The 12,685-nt window shown below is 47.0% G+C and overlaps 1 long non-coding RNA gene across 1 annotated transcript in view; it reads right to left on the bottom strand.

Moving 5' to 3' along the window:
• Window positions 1-310: 310 nt before the first annotated feature.
• LOC117196023 (uncharacterized) overlaps window positions 311-12,685 on the bottom strand; it is a 35,393-nt gene continuing 23,018 nt past the window's right edge. Inside the window, exon 4 of the long non-coding RNA XR_007475420.1 lies at window positions 311-2,570. This is a non-coding gene — a long non-coding RNA (uncharacterized LOC117196023). The remainder of the gene's footprint in view (window positions 2,571-12,685) is intronic.

Here is a 12,685-nt window from a genome sequence, read left to right on the forward strand (position 1 = left end):
TAATAAATATCTTTCATTATTATTCTTTCGTTTGATATGTTAATGAAAAATCCCAGTTTTTGTATTTCTATAAATGTTTTCATTTTCTCTCTTTTTTTCCAAAATACGTCTTTGCATGGTATACAGTTGTTAGATTGGTCATGATAACCTTTTAATATATGAAAGCTATCTTTCGACTGTGATCCAGTTGAGAAATTAGATGCCCATTTAATTTTTCTTCTTTTATGCAATCTTTTTCTTTCTTTCCTGTTTTTATCCCCTGCTGATGGTTTTCGGGTTGTTTCTTTGTCTTTGTCTTTATTTTTTGTGATTTTACTGTAATCAATGTGGAGGTAGATTTTTTTTTTTTTTTTTTGGCTGTGTTTGCAATCTAACGAGCTTATTGAGTCTGTGGAGTATTCATTCATCGGTTTTAAAGTTCTCAGTCATTTTAATTCAAATATTGCTTCTGTTCATTTCTCTCTTCAACTTCTGTGATTCTAATTAAATGCATTTTAGAATTTTTTTATTGTACTGTGATGATCTCTCCCTCTGGGTATGACTATTTTTTTCAAAATGTTGCCTCTTCAGGCTTTATTATTCTGAATTTCTTTTCTGGTACTTATCCTGTTCACTATTTTTTTATTGTCTGTTTCTAAGGTGAGCACTTTCAAACACATCCACTGAGGTCACCATGTTATGTACTTTTCATTTTTAGAATTTTTATTTCATTTTTTTCCCAAAAATTGCTTTGTTCTTCTTAAAGGTATGTTCCGCTTCTCTGTCAGAATATTTAAACTTGTCTTTTATTTCCCTGAATCTAGTAAGTTTAATTATAGAAAGCCAGTGTCCGGAGCTCAACTGAGATGGGAGAGAGAGCTGAATTGCTAGTTGTCAGAGTAGCCAATTAAAAAGCCAAAAATGAAAGAGTTAAGCCTTTAATCAAAGTTTGCCGCTGCCTGTCCAGTCTGCAATAAACGCACAAATTACAAACCTGCGTGCAGCGTGTCTAGTGATTGATCCTCCTTCAGAGCCTGTTGGTGATTGCCTGGTGTGTATCAGTTTTCCGGGTCACACGCAGTGTGTAACTGTGTTGCCCCCTACCCCGCCCCCCGGTGCCCCGGTCTCCCTCATCCATGGAAAAAAAAAAAAAAGAACTACCCAAGAACGACGAAAGTGCAGCTAAGAAACCGAAAATGATGACACTGGAAGTCCACTTGGGTGGGGTTAGGAGACACCCGAGCATGCCTAGGACAACACTGCTACCGTGCGAGAGACCAGTGTAAGGAGAGCTGAAGAATACAAAGAATAAAAAGGAGGGGGATGGCGGGGACAGGCTGAAGACGTCTCCAGGCGATGATGTTGGTGAAAACGTTCCCATTCAGAAAGGCACTCCGAGAGATAGTTCAGGACCCTGAGAGCACAAAGCGTATCGAGTTGGAGGCTGATCTTCAGTTGGAAAAAAATAGGACTGTTCGTCAAGATGCCATGCCAAGAAGGCAAGCACTGGTCAAGTGCTGTTCTTTGATTTAACAAAAGGAATCAGATGCTTTCATGTCAATGCTTTCGATGACAGTCTACTAAATAAATCAGAGCAGCAGAGGCAGCTCCTCCAGAGATTTCCCGGGAGACCACAGGGAGGCAGCAGCAGTACTGGAAGAAAGTGACAGCATCCTGCAACCGTGTGAGAGTAAATCTCTCCTGGTTCCTGCCCTTTTGCCCTTCTGGCTAACCCCGATTTGCCCCAATCCCATTCTGTGTGAGAGAATTGTTCCCATTCTGTTCCGACTAAAGTGATCATTTCGTGTACTTTTCAGATGCCATTTTCCTCGACTTCTTTCATTTTGCATTCTTACTTGCATGTCTGGAAAGAACATGCTGTGGTAGGGGAAACAGAAGTGATTTTATCAGAGGCATTCCATAAGTAGAATCTTTTTATTTAGAACATGTATCTTTTTTTTTTTTTTTTTTTTTTTTTTGCGGTACGCGGGCCTCTCACTGTTGTGGCCTCTCCCGTTGCGGAGCACAGGCTCCAGAAGCGCAGGCTCAGCGGCCACGGCTCACGGGCCCAGCCGCTCCGCGGCATGTGGGATCTTCCCGGACCGGGGCACGAACCTGTGTCCCCTGCATCGGCAGGCAGACTCTCAACCACTGCACCACCAGGGAAGCCCCAGGCATCTTTAAATAGTGATATATCCTCCAAAATTGTCTATCAAACTTATTTCACCATCACAGTGCCTGCAAGACCCCAAACTGTGTACAATCCATAAAAGTGTGTATGAAAAAGCTTCTTTCCATTTGCTGAACAAGAGATATTTATTACAGTCTCTTTTTCTCTCTGATGTATAAGTGTATCAAGGCAATATGGTAATTTTTTTTCGTGACCACCACTGAGGTTGAGTAACTCGTCCTATTTAAATTGATTCCTCGTATCTCCTGCTGTTAAATTTAATGCTATGAGATGCCGCTGAGTTAATTTTACCTTTTATCTGATGGTGTGAAAATTCTAACGTATCATCTTTCTGGTTTTTGCTCTTCTACTGCATCCACGCAGGCTGACGCTCCCCCAGACATCCAAGAGGAAATCTGTCCTGGAAACGGATCGCTCGGTTAGCTCACTTATCGGGAAACATGACCTGAAATCCACCCGGCCTTCAGTGTCTCCCATCGAGAGAAGTTTGGTCCAGGACTCCAAAAGCAGCATCCAGGCACCAAGTGAGAGATCTCCATCCAAGCTTGACTGAACCCCCCGCAAAGAAACCCAGACTCAGTCCCATCCAGACTCCCCGGAAGAGGACTCAGAGACCAGATCTGGGTCGGGGTGGGGGGTGTTCCAGAATCTCCATCCTCCACCCAGAACAACTGGACATCAACCAACAAGAGCGTCCCAAGGGCCAGGAGGACACCTGCCCTGGTGCAAAGCATTGACCTCCGACCTCCACTCAACAGATCTCACCCCAATACTGTTCAAGCCTGCACTAGACCCCATCCTCCACCAATTAACCATGTTCCAGGTCAGCCCCTCAGGATGGCCTTCACAAGATTAAGCAGAGGCTGGTGGAGCTGCAGGTCCATGACATCTCCCTCTTCCCATCCTGTGGCGGAAATCCAACCCTCCTGGTCAGAACTCTCCCTCTGCAGGAAGTCTGAGGAGCACCGTGGCTCTGGCCCCTGAAGTGTCCTCTATGATGACCTTCAGCTTTCCTCTTCCTCTGAAGATAGTGAGTGGGAGGGAGACACTGATGGCAACTAAGACTTGTCTTCCAGGTTCAGGTAACTTGGAGGCTGTTGAAGTGAGGAGGGGAAGTCACAAGAGGCAGCCTGTCCCTGGGAAATCAGTGATCCTTCACCTCTGGTGGGTGACACAATGGTGGAAACCCAGACCACGCCTGGGGACACACACATGCAAGCCCTGCACTGTCTCATGATGGTATTAGAGTCCTCTGTCAAATGGTACTTAGCAAACTGACATGTCAAGTTGTTTGTCAATCTAAATCCATTTGAAGTAACTGAGTAACTGTAGTGTAAATAGGAAGCTACGGTATTCATCAGATTTTGGTGGCAAGTGTCTGAATTTTTTGAACTTGGCTAAAGGGCCCAACTCTGTCATTGCACAATTTCAGCAGTGCCCTGTCCTGAGATGAGATTTTTGGACTCTGTGGAGTTTTTCCCATGTCAGTCATGGTGGTGAATATTCCCATGGCTTTGCTTATTAATTAACTTTAACCTGCATTGTTGGTGGGAACGTAAAGTGGTACATCCACTGTGAAGAACAGTATGAAGATTCTTTAAAAAACTAAAAATAGAGCTGCCATGTGATCCAGCAATCCCACTCCTGGGCATGTAACCATAGAAAACCATAATTCCAAACAATACACGCACCCCAAAGTTCATAGCGGCACTATTTACAATAGCCAGGACATGGAAGCAACCTAAATGCCCATCAACAGAGGAACGGATAAAGAGGATATAGTTCATATATACAATGGAACATTGCTCAGCCACAAAAAAGAATGAAATAACGCCATTTGCAGCAACATGGAAGGACCCAGAGATTGTCATACTGAGTGAAGTCTGACAGAGAAAGACAAATATGATATCACTTATATGTGGAATCTTAAAAAAAAAATACAAATGCCAACCTTTTGAAAAAGAGAGATTCAGGAACAATGAGCTCTTGCATGGAGAACAAGCTGTGAGCTTTTTCTTTCCTGTCTGTATATGCTCTCCCCTCACACAGATGTCCAAAAATTCTGCTACAGCACAGAGTTAAGTGGGCTACACTGCCCTGCCCCTTTCAATCCCATGTAGAGCAGACACTGATGCCTCCCCAAAGGCAAAAGGACTAAAGACTGGAAACAACTACCACCAGGTACCAGTAGCCCTTGGGCTTAAACCGGGCCTAACCTTAGAATCACCTGGAGTTAAAACACTCGGATGCTCCCACCCAGATCAATAGACAGACTGTGGGGAGGGCACAGGTGATGTTATTTCTAAATACTCATCACGTAATACTAATGGGAAACTGCATGGGAACCACATAGCAAATGTTTCTTCTGAAGCTTTAAAGTCAGTACAAGTTTGCGGGGGAATCAGGACCCACTCTAAGCTATGATCCTCCTGTGGGGCTCGTGAAATGACATCTTTGACAAGTTGTTGTTGAAGCAGATGTTCCTCCCTCAGACCCGTGTTCAGTAGCACTGAGCTGGAGATGTCAGGCACAGCACACCTGAGACTGCTGAGTAGTGAGACGGTTTGGGTAACAACTTCCAGAAGTGCAGCTTCCCTGGGCCTGATTCCTAGGGGCTGAGTTCCTCCTGGAATAGGTGTGGCCTTGTTGTTGCCTAGGGTAGATGCTGCTGGCTTGGTGGAAATTGCAGGTGGGTTTAGGCTTGTGTAAGGGGTCACCCTTAGAAATCTACCCAAAGGTACCCTTAGCCCAAGTACTAGAATGCCACAGGCCAAGCAACTAACTGAGCAGGGACACAGCCCCATCCACCAGCACCCAGGCTCCCTTAAGACCCTCTCAAGCCCACAGCTGCCCCTGGACTTGGACCCTAACCACCAGAAGCCCCGGGACCAGGCTCCAAGCACCAGTGTACAGGAACTAGATCCAGGGCCCCGTAGGACCCTCCAGCCAGAGACCCTGGTTCCCAGCTCCACCCACAGGTAGGCGGGCATCAGCACCGGAATCCCAGGCCCCTCCCACAAGTGAGACTGCTCTAGCCTCAGGACCAGCCTCACAAAGCAACAGGCAGGCACGAGTCCTGCTGCCCTGCAGCCTGTGGAACCGGACCATTCACTAGCAGGCCAGAACCAGCCCTAAGACTGGCTGGGCCCTGGCGCCAACTGCCACTGAGGCTGCTTGAGCTTCCCAACCAGCCCCACCTACCAGTGGATGGATAGCAGCCCTAGGACTACCTAGGACAGCCCAGCAGCCTACGGACCCAGCCCAAACACGAGCAGGCAAGGACCATCTATGGACTCGGTTGGGTCCTGCCCCGCACAGCAGAATGCCAACACAAGATTCAGGACGCCCCAGATCCTGCAGCCGGCTGTGTCCAGAACAGTGGTGTGATACCAGCTCTGGTTCTCCTGGGCCCTGCAACCAGAACCCAGGGCCTGGCTCTGCCTGCCAGTAAGCCAGCATAGCCCCAGGACCTGGCTTTATACACCAGTGGTTGGGCACCAGCCCTGATATCTCCTGGACACCAACGCCACCCCCAAGTGAGCCAGCACTAGTCTCGATGTCACCCATGGTTGTGCAGCCAGCTGCCTCATTATTCTCTCCCTCCAAGCAGCACTGACAGCCTCCATACAAGGCAGAGCCTGGCAAACAACCAGACTGGGGGCAGCCAAGCCTACCAGACCACCCACAGTAGTCAGCCCACCACAACAGAAGGACCCGAGCAGCCCACACAGGGGGTACACCTACAGCATATAGTTCTAGTGACCAGGGGAAAGCGGGCTGCTGGGAAACATAGAACATCTCCTAGAAAAGGCCACTTCTCCAAGGTCAGGAAATGTAACTAACCTACCAGATACATAGCAATAAAAACAGCAAGTTAAGAAAAATGAGATGTATGGACACCAAGGGGGGAAAGTGAGGGCAGCGGTGGTGGTTGTGGGATGAATTGGGAGATTGGGATTGACATATATACACTAATATGTATACAATAGATAACTAATAAGAACCTGCTGTATAAAAAATAATAAAAGAAAATTCAAAAGAAAAAGAAAAATGAGGTGACACAGAAACACGATCCAAATGAAGGAACAAGATAACCCAAGGAAACCCACAAGAAGATCTAAGTGACGTGGAAATGGCCAATGTACTCAAGAAAGAGCTCAAGGTAATGACTGTAAAGATAATCAAAGAACTCAGGAGAAAAAACGACAACCAGAGGGAGAAGTTAGAAGTTTGGGGTTTTTTAGGTCTCTTACTGAATTTGTTACAATACCGCTTCTGTTTTATGTTTTGTTTTTTTTGTCCTCGAGGCATGTGGGATCTTAGCTCCCTGACCAGGGATCGAATCTGCACTCCCTGCATTGGAAGGTGAAGTCTTAACCACTGGACCGCCAGGGAAGTCCCTTAGAAGTCTTTTAAAAAGATGATCTTAACGAACAACCAAACAGAGACGACGAACACAATAACTGAAATGAAAATACACTAAAAGGAAACAACTGTAGATGAAATGATACAGAGGAACAAATCAGAAAACTGGAGGACAGAGTACTGGAAATCACTGAAGGTGAACAGAAAACAACAGGATAAAAAGAAATGAGGACAGTCTAACAGACCTCTGAAACAACATCAGGTGCACTAACATTTGCAGTCCCAGCAGGAAAAGGGAAAGAGAAAGGGGCAGAGAACATACTTAAAGACATAAAAGCTGAAAACTTCCCTAACCTGGCAAAGAAAACAGACATCCAAGCCCAGTAAACACAGTAAGCCCCAAACAGGATCAAACCAAAGAGGACCACACCAAGACTCACTGTAATTAAAATGGCAAAAAAATTAAGGACTATTAAAAGGTACAAAGGAAGAGCGGTAAGTTACATCATGGGAACTCGCATAAGGTAATCACCTGACTTTTCAGGATAAACTCTGCAGGCCAGAAGTAATGGCATGGTATATTTAAAGTGATAAAAGGGAAAATCCTATGACCAAATTTACTCTACCCAGCAAGGCTCTCATTCAGATTTGATAGAGAGATCTAAAGTTTTACAGAGAAGCAAAACTGTTGCCAGTAGTCCCAGACCCGGCCCTGCCTACCAGTGGTCAGCAGGCTGGAGGCTGAGTCCCCACTGTCCTTGGAGGACTCGGCTAGAGAAGGTGGGAAGAAGAAAGTGCCCAACTTTATTTTAATTTAATTTTTTGCAAAATGTGATTTGGACAGGAAGGATTTGTCCTACCCACAGATGCTGCTTCTATAAAGTGCATCCTGCAGGTGAACTAACGTGGGGTAGGGCCTGCATCCCTGCCCGGGTTCTGGAGGAGTGAAGACACGTTTCATGCTCTCCTCCAGGAGGTGGTTGCCCTCAGGTCTCCTCCCAGAAGCCTCTCTCAGTGCTCCCCTAAACCTTTGCCCTGGGACACGTGCCCCCACCTGTGTCCCCTCCAGGAGCCTCAAGCACACCCAGCCCTGAGCAGGTGGCTCCCTGCTGAGTTTTGTCAACACCCATCCCAGGACCAGACAGCAAGCTGGGCTTTGCAGATGCTTCAGTGAAGTGACAGACACCCACAGACAGAAGCACCTGTGGCGAAATGGAGCCACTTTACTTATGAAACACAGTCCACGTTCGACTGGCACTGACTGGCCAGGAGGAGGGCGGTGCTCTCGTGGGTCACTGGGTGAATGGCTAGGGAGCTTCTCACGGGCTTTTCCCCTTCTGCAGGCTGGGACCCCCGAGCACTGGCCAGGGAGAAGAGGATTTGGTTTTATGTTTAAGATGAAGCAGAGGACCTTGAAAGAGGCATGTAAGCATTTCACAGAATGGGTCTCCGTAGATGTCGTTTGCATAACAAGTGCCTAAATGATCAGAAATAGGGAAGAAACTGCACGAGGACAAGCAGAGATACCCTAGAAGCAAAGGCCTTTCAGTACCTATTTCAAGTTTATGACAACGCCCTTGAGTTTGGGGTTCTTGAAAGGTGATGGGGAAGGAAGTGGGAAACAGCCTTGGGTCGGTTGGGGGCTGGGGCTGATCCACACCTTGTGGATCTATGTAGTTTTGGGTGGTGTTTTTTAAGAAAAAGAACCCAGAATTATGTTGGGATCTAAGAAGGGGCTGAACAAGTGAGGGCCCTGCAGTTTCAGCCTCCATTGCTTCCCAAGAAACCTGCCTCTGGTGATGAGTCAAACCCAGGGTTTTAGTAAGAAAACCTTTGCCCGCGTGTCTCCTCTGCCCCAGTAGACTGTGTGACCTTGCACTGGTCACCTCTCCCCCAGATGGTGCACTGGACACAATGGGCTGTGCGACCTTGACCCGGCCACCTGTCCTCTCTGCATTACCCCCCCACATCCCCCCACGATGGTGCATCTGAAGCCCCTGTACATGCATTAAGAAAAACTGACAGCATTCAGGACTTCCTTTCCAGGGAGAGATGAAAGGCGCAAGGTTGTTTAGAGGCTATACCAGATTTAAATGCTGTTTTGACTTACATTAAGCTACTTCTTACCCATCCAATTTGTCTCTTATTTTTGTTTCAAAGCTCACTGTGTATCATGCAAAGACGCCAGTAACGTGGGAAAACCTCCCATCTGACAGGAGCAGCCCTCCTCTCTGTTGGCGGCAGTCCCCCCACCCCCACCATGATCCCCACTATTCTGGCCTGGACTGTGCGTGCCCACATGCCTGTGGGTACATGTGTGTGTGGGGGGGGCAGGCACACTTTTGAGGTTTTTCTTTCTGGAGCCCTCTGCCCTCCTTAGTTTGTGCTGAACACACTGACACACACAAGCCTCGGTGCCCAAGCTGGTGTCTTGCTGTGATGGCTTTGGTCCCAGCTCCACTATGGCCCAAGCCCATTAAAATCAAGTCAGCTTCAGGTCCAGCTTGACCCAGGGCCTCAAATTATGACATCAGGAGTTACCTTATCTCTGGTTTCCATGTTGGCCTTACTCTCTGGTCAGTTAGCTTATGTAGTGGCCCTGGCAGCCCCCCAGAGGGGGGAGAGCTTCTCATTCACAATAGTTCTATTGTAAGTCCTGGCACAGATTTCCTGGGACCAGGTCACATGTCCACCCTCAAACAGATTACTGAAAGCAAGGAGATGAAATCTGTTGATTGGCCAGATCTAGGTTATAGGCTCACCTTTAGATTCTGGTATTATAGAAGGTTAACTTCCCCCAAACCACATGGACCAGGAAAGGCTGGGGGTGGGGGTGGGGGTGGGGTCTTCTCAGGAAAAAACAGATATTATTACCATATGATGTGGAAACAGAGGACTGGAAGGAAAGGTAGTCATAGATGTCCACTACCCCACCCAGGGCAGTGGTGCATCCTGGAATCTGAAGGGTTAAGTTCAACCCACACCTCGTGGAAAACAACTCAGAACCCCTAAGAACCACACATACATCAGGGGTCATGGAGCCTGGAGCTGACAGCCAAATGGAGACAGGGCCTGAGGCAAGCAGAGCAGAAACTAGCACAGGCTTTCCTGCTGGGGCTGCTGGCCCGGCAGGCTGAGGTCTGGGCAGTGGCACAGGTGCCCAGGGGCTGTGTCAATATGGAGCCCAGACACTGACAGGAAAGAGCAGGCAGGATGAGAACCTCTGGGGGAATCCTCCAGGGAGCTTGTTAGAAATGCAGCATCTCAGGTCCCACTCCAGATCTCCTGTATCAGAATCTGAATTTTAATCAGATCCCCAGGTGATCCATGTGCACTCCTCATCTAAAGACTCATCTCTTGGAACTTCCCTGGTGGTGCAGTGGTTAAGAATCCGCCTGCCAATGCAGGGGACACAGGTTCGAGCCCTGGTCCAGGAAGATCCCAAGTGCCACGGAGCAATTAAGCCTGTGAGCCACAACTACTGAGCCTGCACTCTAGAGCCTGCAAGCCACAACTACTGAGCCCACGTGTCACAACTACTGAAACCCACGTGCCTAGAGCTATGCTCCACAACAAGAGAAGCCACTGCAAAGAGAAGCCCATGCACTGAAATGAAGAGTAGCCCCCGCTCGCCACAATTAGAGAAAGCCCACACGCAGCAACAAAAACCCAACACAGCCATAAATAAATAAATAAATAAATAAATAAATAAATAAAACTCATCTCTTGTCTCATAGCTCCCACATTCAGGGGTGGTGAGACTTATGTTAGGGCTTCAGTCAGACTTCCTGGAGTGCAGTGTGGCCATGTTTATGAAGGAGCCTTAAACATACTCATGCTCTATCATGAAGCCAATATTTCTACTTCTGAGACATTACTGAACAAAATCACCAGAGGCAGGGACAAAGAATGTTATGCATGGAGATGTCCATTGTAGTATTATTTATAATCAGAAATTATTGCATATACACAAATAGAAAAGGGTGAAGTCAAGTATGGCACTGTATACATTGACTGTTATGTTGCTGTTTGAAATATTCTTTTAAAAGAAATGTACAGGGAATGGGCAGGGAATATAGTGATAAACAAGACAGATACAGTGTCTGCACTCTTGGAGTTGACATTCTATGGGGGAAGACAGACAATAAGCAAGTGGACAAATGTGACAAGTACACAGAAGGAAGAAGGGGTAATGTGGCAGAGAACCATGGGAGGGTTGGGGAGGTTTCTTAGATGGGGAAACAGGGAAACCCTGCTCTAGGAGCTGGCATTTAAAATGAACTCCAAAAGTTGAGAAGGAGCCAGCCAAAGAAACAGCCAGGAAAAGATCTTCCAGGCAAGGGGAACAGGAATTACCAAGATGCTGGGGTCAGGGAGCTTGGCTGTGAGAGGGAAGTAATGGAAGATGTGTGGCTGGAGCGGGATAAGCCAGAGGAAGCTGGAAGCTGAGGAAGGTGGAGAAGTGAGTAGGGCCAGATCCCTCAGACCTTGTAGGCTGTGAGTGAAGTTTGAGTTTTGTTCTAAGGGCCGAGTGTTACAAGAGTACATGGAGAGAGGGAGTCATATCAGTAAGATGGCAGACTAGGAGGTTCCAGTCCTCATTCCCCCATATAAACACTGATGATTTGACAACCATCTACAGGCAAAAATACCTTTGTGAGAGCTCTGGAGTCCAGGTGAGAGGTTCCAGCACCCCAGTGGACCACAAAATGCAAGGTCGGCCACACTGGAAGGGTAGAAAGAGCAGTGTCCCTTTGCTTGCATCACCTCTCCCCGAGGCTGACAAAACTCAGAACCAAGAGAGACCTCCTAGCCCACGATTTCCGCCACAGGTTAAAGAGAGAACAGGTGAGGGTCTCACTCCCCAGCCTTTGGGGGCAATGTCTAAAAGCTCTGCTTATCTTGATGCGTCCAGAACACTGAAGAAATCGGCATGGCTGGATTGTTTGGGAGCAGCTAAGAACAAAGAAAAGGGTGGAGGCTCATAACAACCAACATATACACCCCCAAAGCAACAATTCCCCAAAGATGGTGCCCCACACACGTCCACAGATGGTACATGAACCTCAGCAGCCAGTGAAGATCTCAGCAACCAACTTGACTCTGCAGGACTGGGGGAAGGTACACAACCCTGAGACTGCTCCTTCAGGAGGGAGGGACAGCGTGGGATTGAGCTCTTTGTCTTAGCAACTCAGTGCACTGCCCTATGGAGAATGGGTGGGTGATGCCTGGCACTCAACATGGCTCTGTGGGGTAGGGAAAAGGCACAAAATCCTAAGACACACCTTTCAAAAGGGAGGGATAGAAGTGGTGCTTGCACCCAATGCCCTAGCCTAGCTGAGCACACCCTAGAGAAAAGGAATAGGCAGCTCTCAGCACCTTACACAGCGCTATGGTATCAGGACAAGGCACACAATCCTAAAACTAGCCCCCCAAGGAGGGATGAGAAGAGTAGAGTGGGCACATCTATACAAAAGGTTAAAAAGATTCCCAGAATCTCTAGCCAGGTGAAGGTCTTTCCCTTCCCAAGCCAGTACATAAGGACTGGAAGGGGTGACTACTCCTTCAAATGTGCAGACATCAACACAGGATAAAATGATCACAAAGAATCAGGAAAACGTGACATCACCAAAGGAACAAAACAAAGCTCCAGTAACTGACCTCAAAGAAATGGAGATCTATGAATTGCTGACAAAGAATTCAAAATAATCATCTTAGCTCATTGACCTATAAGAGAATGCAGACAGACAACTAGACAAAATCAGAAAAAGCAATACATGATCACAAGTTCAACAAAGAGATAGAAACCATAAAAAAAGAACCAAAACATAAATTCTGGAGCAAAGAATACAATGACTGCCCTGAAAAATTCAATAGAGAGCTTCAATAACAGACTTGATCAGGCAGAAGAAAGAATCAGTGAACTTGAAGACAGGTAACTTGAAATGCTCTCCTCAGAGGAGCAAAAGTAAAAGGGAATGGAAAAGAGTGAATAAAGCCCACAGGACTCACAGGACACAGTCAAGAAAAACAATATAACATAACGGGAGTTCCAGGAGAAGAACAGAAAGGAGAAGAAAGCTTATTTAAAGAAATAATGGCTAAAATTTTCCCAAATCTGGGAAAGGAAAAGGACCTCTAGATTCATAA

The sequence above is a fragment of the Orcinus orca genome, chromosome 2 (assembly GCF_937001465.1).
Source record: "Orcinus orca chromosome 2, mOrcOrc1.1, whole genome shotgun sequence".
Taxonomy (NCBI): Eukaryota; Metazoa; Chordata; class Mammalia; order Artiodactyla; family Delphinidae; genus Orcinus; species Orcinus orca.